Source organism: Macaca nemestrina, chromosome 11 (genome assembly GCF_043159975.1).
Source record: "Macaca nemestrina isolate mMacNem1 chromosome 11, mMacNem.hap1, whole genome shotgun sequence".
Lineage (NCBI taxonomy): Eukaryota > Metazoa > Chordata > Mammalia > Primates > Cercopithecidae > Macaca > Macaca nemestrina.
This window is the reverse complement of record NC_092135.1, coordinates 122746822-122763696: the sequence shown is the minus strand read 5'-3', so window position 1 is coordinate 122763696 and position 16875 is coordinate 122746822. Positions and strand designations below refer to the sequence as shown.

The 16875-nt window shown below is 44.4% G+C and overlaps 1 long non-coding RNA gene across 2 annotated transcripts in view; it reads left to right on the top strand.

Moving 5' to 3' along the window:
* LOC105481323 (uncharacterized) overlaps positions 1–16551 on the top strand; it is a 28418-nt gene extending 11867 nt beyond the window's left edge. The window contains exons 1-4 of one of the 2 annotated variants that reach the window (XR_986900.2): positions 9535–9668; positions 10329–10504; positions 15345–15459; positions 15945–16551. This is a non-coding gene — a long non-coding RNA (uncharacterized lncRNA). Of the gene's footprint in view, positions 1–9534; positions 9669–10328; positions 10505–15344; positions 15460–15944 lie in introns of those variants that run through there. The other variant, XR_011610088.1, reaches the window with a different exon arrangement.
* The last annotated feature ends 324 nt before the right edge of the window (positions 16552–16875 follow it).

The window sequence follows — 16875 nt, the reverse complement described above, 5'->3', positions numbered from 1 at the left end:
CCACTTTTAGTTATATGCAAATTAAACAGCAGATTATTCACAAATTTCTAGAAAAGGAGTGATAACTTCCGGGTCATTGCCATGGCAAGGGGTGGTAACTTCCACGTGTTGTCATGGCAATGGTAAACTGTCATGGCACTGGTAGGCATGTCTTATGGAGAGATGCTTTTGGTGATTCTTCCATGTTTAACTAGTCTTTAATCTGGTCCGGAGTCAAGTCCCACCTCTTATATGTGAGACATGTACCACATAACAAATTATAAAGATAATCATATCTACATAATTATAGACTCATACATTACATAATAAATAACTTACAAATAAAAATTTCCTTTGTACTTTTTTTTTTTTTGAGACAGGGTCTCACTCTGTCACCCAGATCTCACACTGCCATCACAGCTCACTACAGTCTGCACTTCCTGGACTCAAGGGATCCTCCCACGTCAGCCTCCCAAGTAGCTGGGACCACAGATGCATGCCACCACACCCAACTAATTTTTGTATTTTGGGTAGAGACAGGGTTTTGCCATGTTGCACAGGTTTATCTCAAACTCCTTGAGCTCAAGAAATCCACCTGCCTTGGCCTCCCAAAGTGCTGGGATTACAGGCGTGAACCATCACACCCAGCCTCCTTTATAAATTATATTAAATTCATTATGAATTAAAATTTCCAAAGTGCCAAACCACTTTCCAAGGTCACCTTATTTCAGATTGGCAGAAACAGAATTTAGTTTCACAGTTTCAAAATGTTTATCTGAGATTTGCTTGCTAATCCACCCCCATCCTGTAATTCTACCATGAAGCTCCCTGCAAAACAATGAGAACTATCCTCTACTGAGCCCTTTCTTTGTACCAGGCACTGTGTCAGGCACTTGACCTGAATTATATCACTTAATCCTTACAACTCAAAGATGTGTTGTTATTCACTTTACAAATGACGAACCTGAGGCTCGGGGACACTAAGTGACTTGCTCAACATCACTCAGCTAGTAGATTTAACTAGAAATCAAGTCACTTCCGTCCAACACAAAGTGAATAAATTTCCTTGTCCACTGCCATCTTGCCACTCTGCAGAGACTGCCCCCAAAGTGTCTCCAAACCCATAAACTTTTAAGTATAGTTAAGTTCTTACTTAACCGCGTCAACAGGTTCTTGGAAACTACAACTTTAAGCGAAATGATGAACTGCAGGTCTTCAAATAACATCATTTTGTTATAATATTAATGAGAACAAAATGGTTTTGTTATACATCATTTTGCTAAAAGCTGCAGTTTCCAAGAACCTACTGACGATGCCAAGTGAGGACTTACTGTAGTCCATTCTCATCCACTACAGTCCTCCACTCTATCAGCTGAGCTATCAAAGGCATCACGTGTACTCCTTCCTTCACTTGTACTCCTTTCTTTCAAAGGCAGTGAGGATAATTCACCGGAAATAATTCAAAGGAATCTCAGGAAAAACAAGAAATCAATTTTCTCAATATCCCCCCATGACAAAACTGACTCGTGGCTTAGAAAAATTCTAGATCCTGATTTCAGACTGTACAATACATCACAAATTCTAGGGCTAAATTGCCTAGCTTGAAGTTTGACTCCTCCCTTACTAGCTAAAGTCCTTTAAACAAATTATTTACATTCTCTGGGCCTCAGTTTCCTCATTTGGAAATTGGTTAATAAAATATATTTCACAGATGAGGCTTAAATTAGCTATGTGTAGAGTGCTTACAACAACATCTGGTAAGTGCTCAGGAAATACCAACCCTTCCTATTTTTGTTTGAAATCAAAAGAGAGAAAGAGGTTTAATAATGGGAACTATGAAAGAGGATCACCAACTTGGGAAAAAAACGTAAGGATGTGTACAGTTAAGTTTAACAATTAAGACTTTTTAAAGACCCCATGTAGGCTGGGCGCAGTGGCTCACACCTGTAATTCCAGCACTTTGAGAGACCAAGGCCAGCAGATCACTTGAGGCCAGGAGTCCGAGACCAGTCTGGCCAACATGGCGAAACCCCATCTCTACTAAAAACAAGGAACAAACAAAACAGAAATTAGCCAGGCGTGGTGATGCACACCTGTAATCCTAGCTACTGGGGAGGCTGAGGCATGAGAATTGTTTGAACCTGGGAGGTGGAGGTTGCAGTGAGCCGAAATCGCACCACTGCACTCCAGCCTGGGTGACAGAGCAAGATTCTGTTTTAAAAAAAAATAAAATAAAAATAAAAAAAAAAAGCTGGGTGCAGTGGCTCACGCCTGTAATTCTGGCACTTTGGGAGGCCGAGGCAGGTGGATCACGAGGTCAGGAGTTTGAGACCAGTCTGGACAACATGGTGAAACCCCATCTCTACTAAAAATACAAAAATTAGCCAGGCATGGTGGTACATGCCTGTAATCCCAGCTACTCAGCAGTCCAAGGCAGGAGAATCGCTTGAACTTGGGAAGCAGAGGTCGCAGTAAGTCGAGATCACACCATTGTACTCCAGCCTGGGTGACAGAGCAAGACTCTGTCTCAAGACAAATAAAAAACAAACAAACAAAAAAACCCGCGTAAATATTCCAGTTTGGGTTTTGGTTTCTGTTGGATTCTTTTGGGTGATACGACTTCCCTGGCTACATAATGAGACTGTTTACAGGAAAGCGGGAAAACCTACCTTAATAGTTTTTGTGCAGATTTCATTTAAAAACCAGGCCCCACACTCCTGCCCCTTTGCAGTAAAATCAAAATGCCTTAGTGCAGTGGTTCATTTCTGTAATCTCAGCACTTTGGGGGTTGAGGTGGGAGGATCACTTGAGCCCAGGGATTCAAGACCAGCCTGAGCAACAAAGGGGAACCCCGTATCCACAAAAGAAAAAATATTTTAATTAGCTGGGGGCGGTGGCACGTGTCTGTAGTCTCAACTACTTGGGAGGCTGAGGGGGGAGGACAGTTTGAGCCTAGGATGCAGAGGCTGCAGTGATAGCACCACTATAGCACCACTGCCCTCCAGCCTGGGTGACAGAATATGAATGTCTCAAAAAACAAAAACAAAAACAAAAACAAAAAAAAACAAAAAGAAAAAACAACTGCAAAACCCAAAACCCTCAATCTTGCTTCTTTTCTATTAGATGCTTCATGAAATTCAGCATTTTATCTCAATATCCCAAACTTTTCAGTTCTTTTATGTTATCCTTTGTCCTTAACAGCTCAGACTATACTTCAGGGTAGAACTCCCCTTTAGGAAATAATGGCCTGCATCTTCAGTGGAGAGGTATCTCAACTGAGTAAACACTGTACTTGACAGATAATTTATCCACAGCACACTCTATTGCATGAAAGCCTCAGCCTCTGTTTACCTGTCTTTAAACTTGTTTTATATTTAAAGCATCTGTTAGTAAAGCAAGATGTCAAAGGAGATAAACGCTACCACATACTGGGAGCAATGGGTGGAGATGACACAATTGGTGGGTCCATTCAGAAGGATCAAGGACCCTAGGTTTTGCTCTTCAAGTTTTTTCTATTCATATGATTTTTGCTCTGCATATCATCAGCACATTCATCTTTTGGGGGGCTTCCACGTGCAATATTAAGCATCTCCTTAATAGCGAAAATGGTTTTCTTGTTATCTGAGGAGGTAGGTTGGTTTGATTAATTCAGCTAAGAGTTCATGAAGAGATAGCAATGTGCTGTAATCAGTCACACATATGGACACCTTTAACCCTTTAATTTACGTGCATATACATGGCAGCCTTGAATTTACACCCCTAAATTTCCAAATAAAAAAAATTTAATTTACGCCCCTAAATCATTTCTAAAGTTACACGCAGATGAATTTTTTTCTTTCAAAACTATTGCATATTTCAAACTATTTTGACCTTGTCTCTGTTGACATGTTGGGCCTGATCATTGTAGGGGGTTGTCCTGTGCATTGTAGGATGTTCTGAAACATCCCTAGTCTCTATCACTAGATGCCAGTAGCAATCGCTACCCTCAGTTGTGACAACCAAAAATGTCTCCAAACATTGCTAATGTCCCCTGGTGGTGGTAAAATTGCCCCCGTTAAGAGCCACTCATCAACTGCTATTGTCCTATAACTTTTAAGTAACAATAAATGTTTGATTCTCATTTTGAATATTAGTAATACATATTTAGCCTTCATTTTCCCCCAATTTTGTACCTTGCTTGTCTCTGCCCATGCATAGAAGACCATTATATAAGTACAGTAAAGTCTTAATTTGAGATTGTTGAGTTATGAAAATGATAACCAAATAGCTGTGTGATAATGCAAGTCATTAAAAGTGAAACTGAGCTATTGCATTGTATGTGCACCTGTTCCATAGTTCACTTTAGCGTGCTGAATTATATTACCTGACTCTAGCAAAGTCTTTCCACTTACACTCCCCTCCAGAATCCCTGCATCAGGTAAGGCCCACAGAAGCCTCAAGACAAAAGCAAGCCATTGCCTAATTATGGATGATGCCATCGCTATGCACAGCAGGTGCAATTCAGGTCCCAGGAAGCCATAGGAATTGAACAATACTGCCTCTGTGTAACCTGATTGCCAAGGAAGTAAAAACAACCTGTATTCAAAGTGCAGACATCTGTGGCATTGCGGCCAGCCCTAGATTAGGTTGTGAAGTATGCCCAGGTCACCTTCGGTCACAGGCTTCATCTTTTCAGCATCCTCCTTGCTCCCAAGTCCAGTCTTTCTCCTGCCCCAGAACAGCTTCTGAGGATCCTGTCAGAACCCACCTGAGCCTGTCACTCCAGTGTTTCCTGGTGCTCAAACCATCCTCCCATGTATATTGACCTTCCTGGATCCTATTTCTGGCTGGTTTCACAAACTAATCTGCAGTAGTCTAGATCAGCATTTCTAAACTGGTGGTCTGTGGGTCAAGGCCACTCCCCTGAAACACACTTTTTTTTTTTTTTTTAGCCAGCAAGGTGTTTCTAAACTCTTTGGTTAAACTGCTAACATTAATAAACCCAGAAATCTCAGCTATTAATAAAAATTTCAGATTTCCAACTTCTCTGAAAGAATCTGCAAGTGATACTGCTGGTATTGAAATAGTTGGCCATAGCCTATTTAGACAGATGTGATTCTGACTGTGGGCCCTTCATCCCAGAGCTTGCACCCTCATTTATTTGTGTGACCTGTCTCACTCCATTGCCATCTGAGGGTGTGATCCTCTCATTTAGATACCAGAGATTAGATCTGTGTGATAATGTTGTAATTATTTCTGGAAAACAGAATCAGCAAGGATAATGGAGGTTGTAATAAAAAGTTAACACAATATCTTTTTTTTTAGACTAAATCTCACTCCGTCACCAGGCTGGAGTATAGTGGCGCGATCTTGGCTCACTGCAACCTCTGCTCACGGGTTCAAGCGATTCTTGTGCCTCAGCCTCCCAAGTAGCTGAGACTACAGGAGCACACTACCACACCCAGCTGATTTCTGTATTTTTAGTAGAGACGGGGTTTCATCATGTTGGCCAAGATGGTCTTGAACTCCTGACCTTGTGATCTGTCTGCCTCGGCCTCCCAAAGTGCTGGGATTACAGGCATGAGTCACCGCACCCAGCCCCAAAATAACTAACTTTTTAATGCTGTTAAAGTACTTTTCATGGATGTAATTTCTTAAAATAACAGACATCGTCAAGAGCCTCTTTTATCAACAGCAATTTTTTTTTTTTTTCTAAGATGGAATCTCGCTCTGTCGCCCAGGCTGGAGTGCAGTGGCACAATCTTGGCTCACTGCAAGCTCCGCCTCCTGGGTTCACGCCATTCTCCTGCCTCAGCCTCCCAAGTAGCTGGGACTACAGGTGCCCACCACCACGCCCGGCTAATTTTTTTTATTTTTACTTTTTGGATTTTTAGTAGAGATGGGGTTTCACCATGTTAGCCAAGATGGTCTTGATCTCCTGACCTCATGATCCGCCTGCCTCAGCCTTCCGAAGTACCGGGATTACAGGCATGATCTGGCCTCAACAGCTATTTTTTAAGTGCTATAATCAAATACCAGTCACAGTTTAAAGCATTTCCCATAAAATATTTCATCCAATTCTCACAAGCATAACAAGTAGGTACCATTTTTATCCTCTTATTGGGAATAAGGAAACAGACACAGACAGAAACTTGTTCCCATAGTCCCACAACCCAAAATTCCAGACGGAAAGGAATTGAAAGGCCTGACTCCACACTCCAAGCCAAGCTTACCTGGGCTGTTTACTGCCTCTGAAATTAAGTCAATTTTCATAAAAACTCTAAGAAGCCATAATTATTACTGCTCTTACAGATGAAGAAATTAGAGCTCAGAGAATTAAGAAACACTTCTGAAAGTACTTGTCAAAGCACTGCAGATGAGAAGCTTTCTACAGTCGACATCAGCTTCCCACAGAGTCAGCCCAAAGCTGCCAGGCTGGGGTTTCAGTACCACCAATCACCCATGGCTGCAGCACCCCTTCTACAAAGACCCTAAATGAAAAGAGACACGTGTAGGGGTCTGCTCTGCTCTAGCCCCCAAGCCTTGTTCAGTATCAGCACAGGCAGCCAGGATGACATTTTCTGTTTGTTTACTTCTTGAGATGGAATCTTGCTCTGCCGCCCAGAATGGAGTGCAGTAGTGCATCTTGGCTCGCTGCAACCTCCGCCTCCAGGGTTCAAGTGATTCTCGTGCCTCAGCCTCCCGAGTAGCCGGGATTATAGACGTGCACTGCCACACCCAGTTAATCTTTGTATTTTTAGTAGAGATGGTGATTCATCATGTTGGCCAGGCTGGTCTCGAACGCCTAACCTCAGGTGATCCGACAGCCTCGGCCTCCCAAAGTGCTGGAATTACTGGTGTCAGCCACTGCGCCTGGCCTAGGATGGCATTTTCTATTCACCAAGCCAAGAAGTCACACCACCTGAAGGCAAGACCCATTGTCAAGGGCCTGTGCCAAGCCAAATGAACTTGCCACACCCTGGGAGGCTGCTCCTGTCCTACTGAGGTGCAGAGGAAGCAGAAGTGGGAGCCAGGAGTAGAGTAGAAACATGGGAGAGTTGGGGATAACTGAAGCAAAACATACAAAGTAATTCAACAACTGTATCCATAAATGAAAAATCCTAGAGGATTCAAGAAGTAATCAACCTCTCTTCTCTAATTCCAACAAATCTATAGCCCAGTCTTGCTTCTCACTGACAATAGCATACACAGGACTAAGTGCATCTTGTACAAGAAATTGCTCCCTTTTAAAACACGCAATGGAACATTAAGAGAGCCCTGAATTTCCAATCAACAAATGCTCAGTCAAAAGCCTGAAATCATCCTTTATTCCTTTCTGTTCTTTCGCTCCCATGTTTTATCCATCTAATAGATCCTATCAGCTCCTCTCCTAAACTTATCCCAAATCCATCCTCTTCTCTCCAGCTCAGCTAACTAGAAGCCTTGGCCAAACCACAATCACCTCTCACCTGGAGTACCACAGTAGCCCTCTCATTTTTTTGCATGCTCCCTTGCCACCTTAACCTCTTCAGTCTACCTTTCAAACAGCCGAAGAAATACTCCTTATAAAACAGAAATCAAATTGCATGGTTCCAATATTCAAAAACTTCCCGTCACATTTACAATAAAGATCAAATTTCTTGCCATAGTCCTAGAAAACCCGATCTCTTTCTTCATCTCCTCCACAATCACTCTCATTTGTCAAGCACCAGGAACCCTGAGTTTCTTCCTGCTCCTCAAACCACACGAAGTTCACTTCACTTGCATACCCTCTGCCTCCAACTCTGTTTTCCTATGTTTCTATTGCTGTTTTCTCTCTTCCCTGTTTCTTTTCTGATGTCCCCTTCTCTTTAAAGGTTCATTCCCGGTCACCATTCCTAAGGTAGCCCTTCTTCATTGTCTCCCCTGCCTCATCCCTCATGCCTCTGCCACCTCACACTGCCTTGTTCCTCTGTTTCCTTCGCACTGAGAATGGTCTGAAATTCTCTAGTATACATATTTGCTTGTTGTGTTCAGAGCTATGACCTCAGAACCTAGAACCAGGCCTAGCACACAATAGTTGCTCAATACACATTTGCTAAACGAAAGAATGAAATGATAAACTTACCATTATATTCCTAGTGTGTCCGGAATTGGTGGGTTCTTGGTCTCACTGACTTCAAGAATGAAGCTGCAGACCCTCGCGGTGAGTGTTACAGTTCTTGAAAATGGTGTGTCCGGAGTTTGTTCCTTCAGACGTTCAGATGTGTCTGGAGCTTCTTCCTTCTGGCAGGTTCGTGGTCTCGCTGTCAGGAGCGAAGCCGCAGACCTTCGTGGTGAGTGTTACAGCTCTTCAAAGGCAGCGCGTCTGAAGTTGTTCCTTCTTCCCCGTGGGTTCGTGGTCTCGTTGGCTTCAGGAGTAAAGCTGCAGACCGTCAAGGTTAGTGTTACAGCTCATAAAGGCAGCATGGACCCAAAGAATAAGCAGCAACATTTATTTGTAAAGAGTGAAAAAATAAAGTATGGAAGGAGACCCGAGAAGATTGCCGCGGGCTGGCGCGAGCGGCCTGCTTTTCTTCCCTTATCTGGCCCTACCCACATCCCGCTGATTGGTCCATTTTGACCGAGTGCTGATTGGTGTATTTACAATCCTCTAGCTAGACAGAAAAGTTCTCCAAGTCCCGACTACGTTAGCTAGATACAGAATACCAATTGGTGTACTTACAAACCTTGAGCTAGACGCAGAGTACTGATTGCTGTATTTACAAACCCAGAGCTAGACACAGAGTGCTGATTGGTGTGTTTACAATCCTTGAGCTAGACACAGAGTGCTAGACAGAAAAGTTCTCCAAGTTCCCACTAAGTTAACTAGATACAGAGTACCAATTGGTGTATTTACAAACCCTGAGCTAGACACAGAGTGCTGATTAGTGTATCTACAATCTCTCAGCCAGACATAAAAGCTCTCCCAAGTCCCCGCCAGACTCAGGAGGCCAGCTGGCTTCACCCAGTGGATCCCGCACCGGGGCTGCAGGCAGAGCTGCCCACCAGTCCTGAGCCATGCAACCGTACTCCTCAGCCCCTGGGCAGTCGACTGGACCAAGCACCGCGGAGCAGGGGTTGGTGCTCATCGGGGAGGCTCGGGGCCGCGCGGGAGCCCACTGTGGGGCGCGGAGGGTGGGGGGTGGAGGGGGGTGGAGGGGGGTGGGGGGTGGAGGCGGGTGAGGGGGTGGGGGATGGAGAGGGGGTGGAGGGGGGTTGGGGGGTGGAGGGGGTCTGGGGGAGGCGGCAGGCATGACAGGCTGCAGGTCCGGAGCTCTGCCCCACGGGGAGGCAGCTGAGGCCCGGGGAGAACTCAAGCGCAGTGCTGACCTGCCGGCACCCTCTGCAACTGCTGGCCCGGGTGCTAAGCCCCTCACTGCCCTGGGCCTGCGGTGCCGGCCAGCCGCTCAGTGTGCTGGGGGCGCCCCGAGCCCGCGCCTGCGCCGGCACCCGCCGGAACTCCCGCGAGCGCTTTGCGCAGCCCAGGTTCCCACCTGCGCCTCTTCCTCCACACCTCCCTGCAAGCAGAGGGAGGCGGCTCCGGCCTCAGCCAGCCCAGAGAGGGGTTCCCACGGTGCCGTGGGGAGCTGAAGGGCTCCTCAAACGCCGCCACAGTGGACGCCGAGGCTGAGGAGGCGCTGAGAGTGAGGGCTGCTAGCACGTTGTCACCTCTCACAAGCTTTAGGGAGGTAAGAATAAGAAAACAAAAGGAAATTAGAAAGAGTGAAAAAAACTTGTCATTTTTTTAAAGTGCCTACAAGGAGCTCAGCACAGTGCCTCAAATTAAGCCCCCAACAAACAGTACCTGTGTTTGTTGATGCTACATGCCCACTGATTTACATGCACAATTGCATTTAATACTCTCATAGATCCTGTGAAGTGGACACTAGTGGTCCCATTTTACAGAAAAGGAAGCTGAGGCTGCGACTTTAAGTAACACGGGCCGGTCAAATAGCTAGAAAGTGACAGAACTGACCCCAAAGCCAGAGTTATTTTTCCTCCCACTGCTCTGTTTGGCTTTGACTGCTGTCTTTGAGATTCACTGTCATGACATTCCATCCTTGCACGTTCTCCTACAAAAAGGTGGAGCTAAAAAGAACTTTTCCCCAGGTCCAGGCATAGGTCTGGCCAACATGGAGAAACTGCATCTCTACTAAAAATTAAAAAATTAGCCGGGCGTGGTGGCAGGCACCTATAGTCCCAGCTACTCAGGAGGCTGAGGCAGGAGAATTGCATGAATCCGGGAGACAGAGGCTGCAGTGAGCTGAGATCATGTGACTGCACTCCAGCCTGGGAACAGAGAAAAACTCTGTCTCAAAAAAAAAAGGAACTTGCCCTCTCTATCCTAGGAATGTGACCAAGGCAAGAAGATAATGCTAAAAAAATTGTTTCAGCATCTTTGACAACAAAGTGACTCTTGATTATCTCGAATGCCGGAACAAATTGTGTCCACACTGATATAGTGAAGTCCAACAATGGAAGACCTGTTGATGGATGTGCCCATTCCTGCTCATACCCGTACAAGGTAGTTTCTATATTTGCTGGTCTAGTCACCCAATGGAATGGCCTAGGATCCTAGGTTTCCCCATCAATTAGGATGTGTTGGAAAAGGACCATGATGTGGTCATACATAATGATTATAAACAAATTAACAAATTGGCTTTCCCATGTGAGGAACCGTTATCAAGAATCAATTTCTTAAGGAATTTATTTTTTAAAATTAACAAAATAGCACCCTGGGAATGTAAAATGATATGACCACTCTGAAAAACAGCTGAGCAATTTCCTACAAAAGACTACACATGCACTTATGACATATCCTAGCAATTGCATTTATCCCAGAGAAATAAAAACGTAAGCCCACATGAACTTGTACATGGTTATATATAGCAACGTGATTTGAAAAAGCCAAAATACTATGACACATCCACCCAGTGGAATACTACCCAGCAACAAAAAGAAATGAACTTTTGATACATGCAATAACTTGGAAGGATCGCAAAGGCATTATGCTAAGTGAGAAAAGCCCGCTCTCGAAAGATCACATACCATATGATTCCATTTATATAACTGTCTCAAAATGACAAGTTTATACAAATGGAAAACAGATCTGTGGTTGCCAGAGTTTAGGGGTTGGGAGTGGGGCAGGTAGCAAGAGGGATGGTGTGGGGAGGTAACAAGAGGGCAATCTTCCTGGTGATAGAACAGCCCTGTATCTTGACAGAGGTAGTTGTTACATGAGTGTGCACATGTGATAAAATGGCATAAAACTAGACACATACATTTTGCCAGTGTCAGTTTCTTAGCTTTGATATTGTACTATAGTTATACAAAATATAACCATTGGGAGAACCTGAGTCACTTGTACAAAAGAACTCTCTGTACTATCGTTACAACTGCCTGTGAATTTATACTTTCAAAACAAAAAAATTTTTTTTAAGAATACCATGTTTAAGTCACTTTGGACAACTAGGAAACAGCTGGAATAAAGATGATCACTTATCCTCTAATTAAAATACTAAAATTCATATATATCATAAGGATTTATGATGTACCTCTTCACAAATGACCTGAATTAAGGTTGCCCTAAAGGACTGACTTACAACATTCCTCATTTTTCACAGGTTATCACCCACAGTTATCCAGTTAGGCAAGGGTTAGTACAGCATGGTTCAGTAAGTACTCAGTCCACAGCAGTAGCTCCAAATATTGGCTAACTGGATGTATGAATATAAAAATGATAAGAGTAGATATATAAGAATGTAAGAAGGGCTATGCGCGGTGGCTCACGCCTGTAATCCCAGCACTTTGGGAGGCTGAGGCAGGCAGATCACCTGAGGTCAGGAGTTCGAGACCAGCCTGGCCAACATGGTGAAACCCCGTCTCTACTAAAAATACCAAAATTAGCAAGGCATGGTGTCAAGCGCCTGTAATCCCAGTTACTAGGGAGGCTGAGACAGGAGAATCACTTAAACCCAGGAGGCGGAGGCTGCAGTGAGCCGAAATGTCACCACTGCACTCCAGCCTGGGCAACAAAGAGCAAAACTCCGTTTCAAATAAAAATAAAATATATATATATATGAAGAAAAGACAGCCTGCATGGGAAATGGGAAAGAAATGTAATAAATAAAACAACTTGTAATGCTAGAGAATAAAGATTGAGGTGCGGGGGAGGGGGAGTAGCCGCAGTGGCTCACTCTAATCCCAGCACTTTGGGAGGATCATTTGAGGTCAGAAGTTCGAGACCAGCCTGGCCAAAATGAAACCCCGTCTCTACTAAAAATACAAAAATTGGCCGGGCACGGTGGCTCACGCCTGTAATCCCAGCACTTTGGAAGGCCAAGGCCGGCGGATCACCAAATCAGGAGATAGGGACCATCCTGGCTAACACAGTGAAACCCCGTCTCTACTCAAAATACAAAAAAATTAGCCGGGCATGGTGGCGGGCGCCTGTAGTCCCAGCTACTCGAGAGGCTGAAGCAAGAGAATGGCATGAGCCCAGGAGGCAGAGCTTGCAGTGAGCCGAGATTGCGCCACTGCACTCCAGCCTGGGCAACAGAGCGAGACTCCATCTCCAAAAAAAAAAAAAATACAATTATTAGCAGGGCAGTAGTAGCACGTGCCTGTAATCAGGGCTACTCGGGAGGCTGAGGCAGGAGAATCGCTTGAGCCTGGGAGGCGGAGGTGCGGTGAGCCAAGATCTCGACTGCACTCCAGTCTGGGTGACAGTGAGACCCTGACTTAAAAAAAAAAAGAAAAAAAGATTGAGGTGGGCGGAAGACGGTGTTTCTCACTTAGTGATATAGTGCTTTATGTACATACAGAAAACACTGCTCTTCCTCCAAAACCAGATGATGTATCTCTTCACAAATGAAATGAATTAAGCTTGCCCTAAAGGACTGGCTTACAACATTCCTCATTTTTCACAGGTGTGAAAATGAGATGAACTAAGTTTTTCAGGTAGTCCTAGGAAACGTCTTTTTTTTTTTTTTTTTTTTTGAGACAGAGTCTTGCTCTGTTGCCAGGCTGGAGTGCAGTGGCACGATCTCGGCTCACTTCAACCTCCCCCTTCCAGGTTCAAGCGATTCTCCTGCCTCAACCTCCTAAGTAGCTGAGACTTCAGATGCCTGCCACCACACCCAGCTAAATTTTGTATTTTAGTAGAGACGGAGTTTCACCATGTTGGCCAGGATAGTCTCGATCTCCTGACCTCGTGATACACCTGCCTCGGCCTCCCAAAGTGCTGGGATTACAGGTGTGAGCCACTGCGCCCGGCCCAGCCCAGGAAACTTCTTTGAGCGCCAAGTCAATCCAAAATCACGCTTCTGTATGCGTAGGTGTAATGGTAACCAGGCTTTGAAGGTCCTTCTGAGTTTCATCACAGTTCTGGAAGCAATGATTGAAAATACTAATGGCTATGTTTATTCTAGGAGGGTAAAAAAAAAAAAGGTATCTGCTTAACTCTGTTCTTTTCCCTACTTAACGTAAATAAACTCTGCCTCAATGTCTATGCACTTCCTTCTGTGGGTTGGTCTGGGGAGGCAAGGTCAACGCCTACAGGAGCTGGGCACATAATGGAAACACATTAGTCAAATAAGAGATAGTGAGACTTACAATGCACAGAAAAAGCATGTCTCAGCCAAAGTCATTCAAATCCAAATACCATAAAAAGAAAAAATACAGGCTCAACCAAACACTGTTAGTTGCCAATCTGGACCCTGGTTAGACCATCAGGGCCTAGACTGGCACAATCACCATTCACCTCTTGCAGGTGCACAGTAGCTGAGGCGGAGGCCAGGCTTGTTTGTTTTCTTTAGAATCAGAATGAGGAGGCAGCCAAAATGAGGAAGTGCTGAAGTTTATTGCTATGAAAGACTAAGGGCTCCTCCCAAAGACACCCACTTGTCGAAGTGTTTACATTGTAAAGCGTTTGGCAGGGACAAGATATCGCCAATGCAAAGAAATAGACTACAACCCTAACAAACAGCAGCAAAAGGCTGGGCAGATTCAGGTCTGAAAGGCCGCTACAAAACATTCATTAATATCCTGTTTCCTCCTACTCACAGTAATCCAATCAATGCTGATAATTTGTAACATTTATATTGTCCTGGGTAAATTGTGAAGAAAGTAGAGAAAAAAACTTGCAATCAGCAGGAAGTAGTTCCTAACTGGTGCCAGTTGCTTTCTGTTGAGTTTCTATTAAGCCCTGTAAGTGCTAAATCCCAATATAATCTTAAAATCTGGAAGAAATGCCTGCAAACCACCAGCCCACGAGTCCATCCCCCCATCTCCAAGCAAAATAATTCTAAATCGATTAATGTAAGCTGAAAATCTGGAACCTTCCATTGTGTGAAATTCAGAAGCTCATTTGATTCAGTATCCAAATTGTTCGTTAAAAAAATGTAGCACTTATGTGTATTTACTGCTAAATGTTATTTAAATGGTTGACAGCTGGTCTATTATAAAATCCTATGTAACTTGAGTCCTGATTATATTATTGGATACTCCCCTGTACCTTCTAGATAGGATGTTCTTTAAAATGCCTTCCTATTTTTTATTTTTTATTTACTTACTTACTTATTTATTTATTTATTTATTTATTTATTTATTGAGACGGAGTGTTGCTCTGTCGTCCTGGCTGGAGTGCAGTGGTGTCATCTCGGCTCACTGCAAGCTCCGCCTCTCAGGTTCACACCATCCTCCTGCCTCAGTCTCCCTCGTAGCTGGGACTACAGGTGCCCACCACCACACCGGGCTAATTTTTTGTATTTTGCATACAGACAGGGTTTCACCATGTTAGCCAGGATGGTCTCCATCTGACCTCGTGATCCGCCTGCCTCAGCCTCCCAAAGTGCTGGGATTACAGGTGTGAGCCACTGCACCTGGCCAAAATGCCTTCCTTTTGAATTTCAGGAAACCAGGGATTATTTGAACTTTTTTTTTTTTTAAACTACAGGGCAAATATGGATCAGACTTGGCACTTTTCCGGGTACTCGTTTATTAATTTTTTTTTCAATGACATTTATTGAATAATTACAATGTACCAGCCACCATGATAGATATGAGAAATAAATGAATGAGTAAAACATGGTACCCACCTTCAGCAAAATCCTGCAGAAGGAAACAGTAGGGGTGGGCATTACCGATTGCAAATCTAGAAGGCATCCCTCCCTTAGGCCTTCCAGAGCTCTGGTTGAAGGGTAAATCACTGTCTCTTGTCAGTCATTGGGCAGGTGAAAATTCTTGCCTAGTCATGAGAAGTATACTGCAGGTTTCCCCCATCCTCTGGGTTAGGGTCCACTAAATCAGAACCCTCAGCTTCTGGAAGGTTTTATTTGTCTGCTTCTGGATGATGTCATTCACAGATTACACATCTGGAATTGGTGTATCCGTTCACCACGGGCCTGAGGATGGAGCTGACCCATGGAGAAGCACAGAGCGAGCTGGAGAAGGCACAGGGAAATGGAGCCAGAGTCAAAAGTGAACATAACTGAAAATCTGTCCTATGTCTGGGCTTCTGGTCATGGGGGCCAATGGATTTGTTTATTATTTAAAGCAGTGGTCCCCAATCTTTTTGGCACCAGGGACCAGTTTCATAGAAGACAGTTTTTCCAAGGACAGGGGGATGGAGGGTGAGAGATGGATTCAGGATGAAACTGTTCCATCTCAGATCATCAGGCATTAGATTCTCATGAGGAGTGCACAACCTACATCCCGCACATGCACGCTTCACAATAGGCTTCTCGCTCCTATGAGAATCTAATGCTGCAGCTGATGTGACAGGAGGCAGAGCTTGCTGGTAAATGCTCGTTCACCCGCCACTCACCTCCTGCTGTGTGGCCTGTTTCCTAACAGGCCAGGTACTGGTCCATGGCCTGCGAGTTGGGGACCCCTGATTTAAGGCAATTTGACTTGGATTGCCTTGTACTTGCAAACAAAATGAGTTGATATGCTTATACCAACAGCTCTTCCCATAAGAAGATCCATGGTTGGCACCAACTTTTTCTCCAACACGATAGTGACATGCTATGCCACAAACATTCCATGGCGTGTGCATGAACTGTGCTTCTGTTTCTCAGTGAAGACACTGGATGCTTTTGGACACTTTCCCCTCTCTCTTTTCCCTTGTATTTGCAGTGTCCCTTCCCCATTCCCACCTAGTTTAACTTAAACTACCGCATGTGAAATGTAAAGTAGGCATGGGAAAGTTTCTCCAAGTATGAGTGTTTCTGTAGGTCAATTTTCAGTCACAAAACATTTTTTTTTTAGTGGAAATATCTTTAAAGTTAGATTTTGGTTGCATTCATATGACATAGCTTAAGGATAGTGCAGCTGAAGCAAGGGCTTGCAGAATGGCTGCAGATAGACTGGAAGATCTCTCAAGAGTGCTTTCCACCCTACTGTACCTGTAGAACCAGCTCAGTCTGATTCAACCTTGTCAATAAGAAAATGTAACAAAATGATAAATCTGATGAGTTGTTTTTCTTTTTTCTTTTTTTTTTTTTTGTTTTGAGATGAAGTTTTGTTCCTGTTGCTAAGGCTGGAGTGCAATGGCACAGTCTCAACTCACTGGAAACTCCGCCTCCCAGGTTCAAGCAATTTTCCTGCCTCGCCTCCCAAGTAGCTGGGATTCCAGGTACCCACCACCACACCCAGTTAATTTTTGTGTTTTTAGTACATACTGGGTTGTGCCTCGTTGGCCAGGCTGGTCTCTGCCTCGTTGGCCAGGCTGGTCTCAAACTCCTGACCTCAGGGAGTCTTCCTCCCTTGGCCTCCCAAAATGCCGGGATTACAGGCGTGAGCCACCGCACCCAGCCATCTGATGAGTTGTTTTTCAGTTGTAGAGGACGCCCAGGTTGCAAGTCATATAACCTGAGCAGGCCCAGATAAATCAAG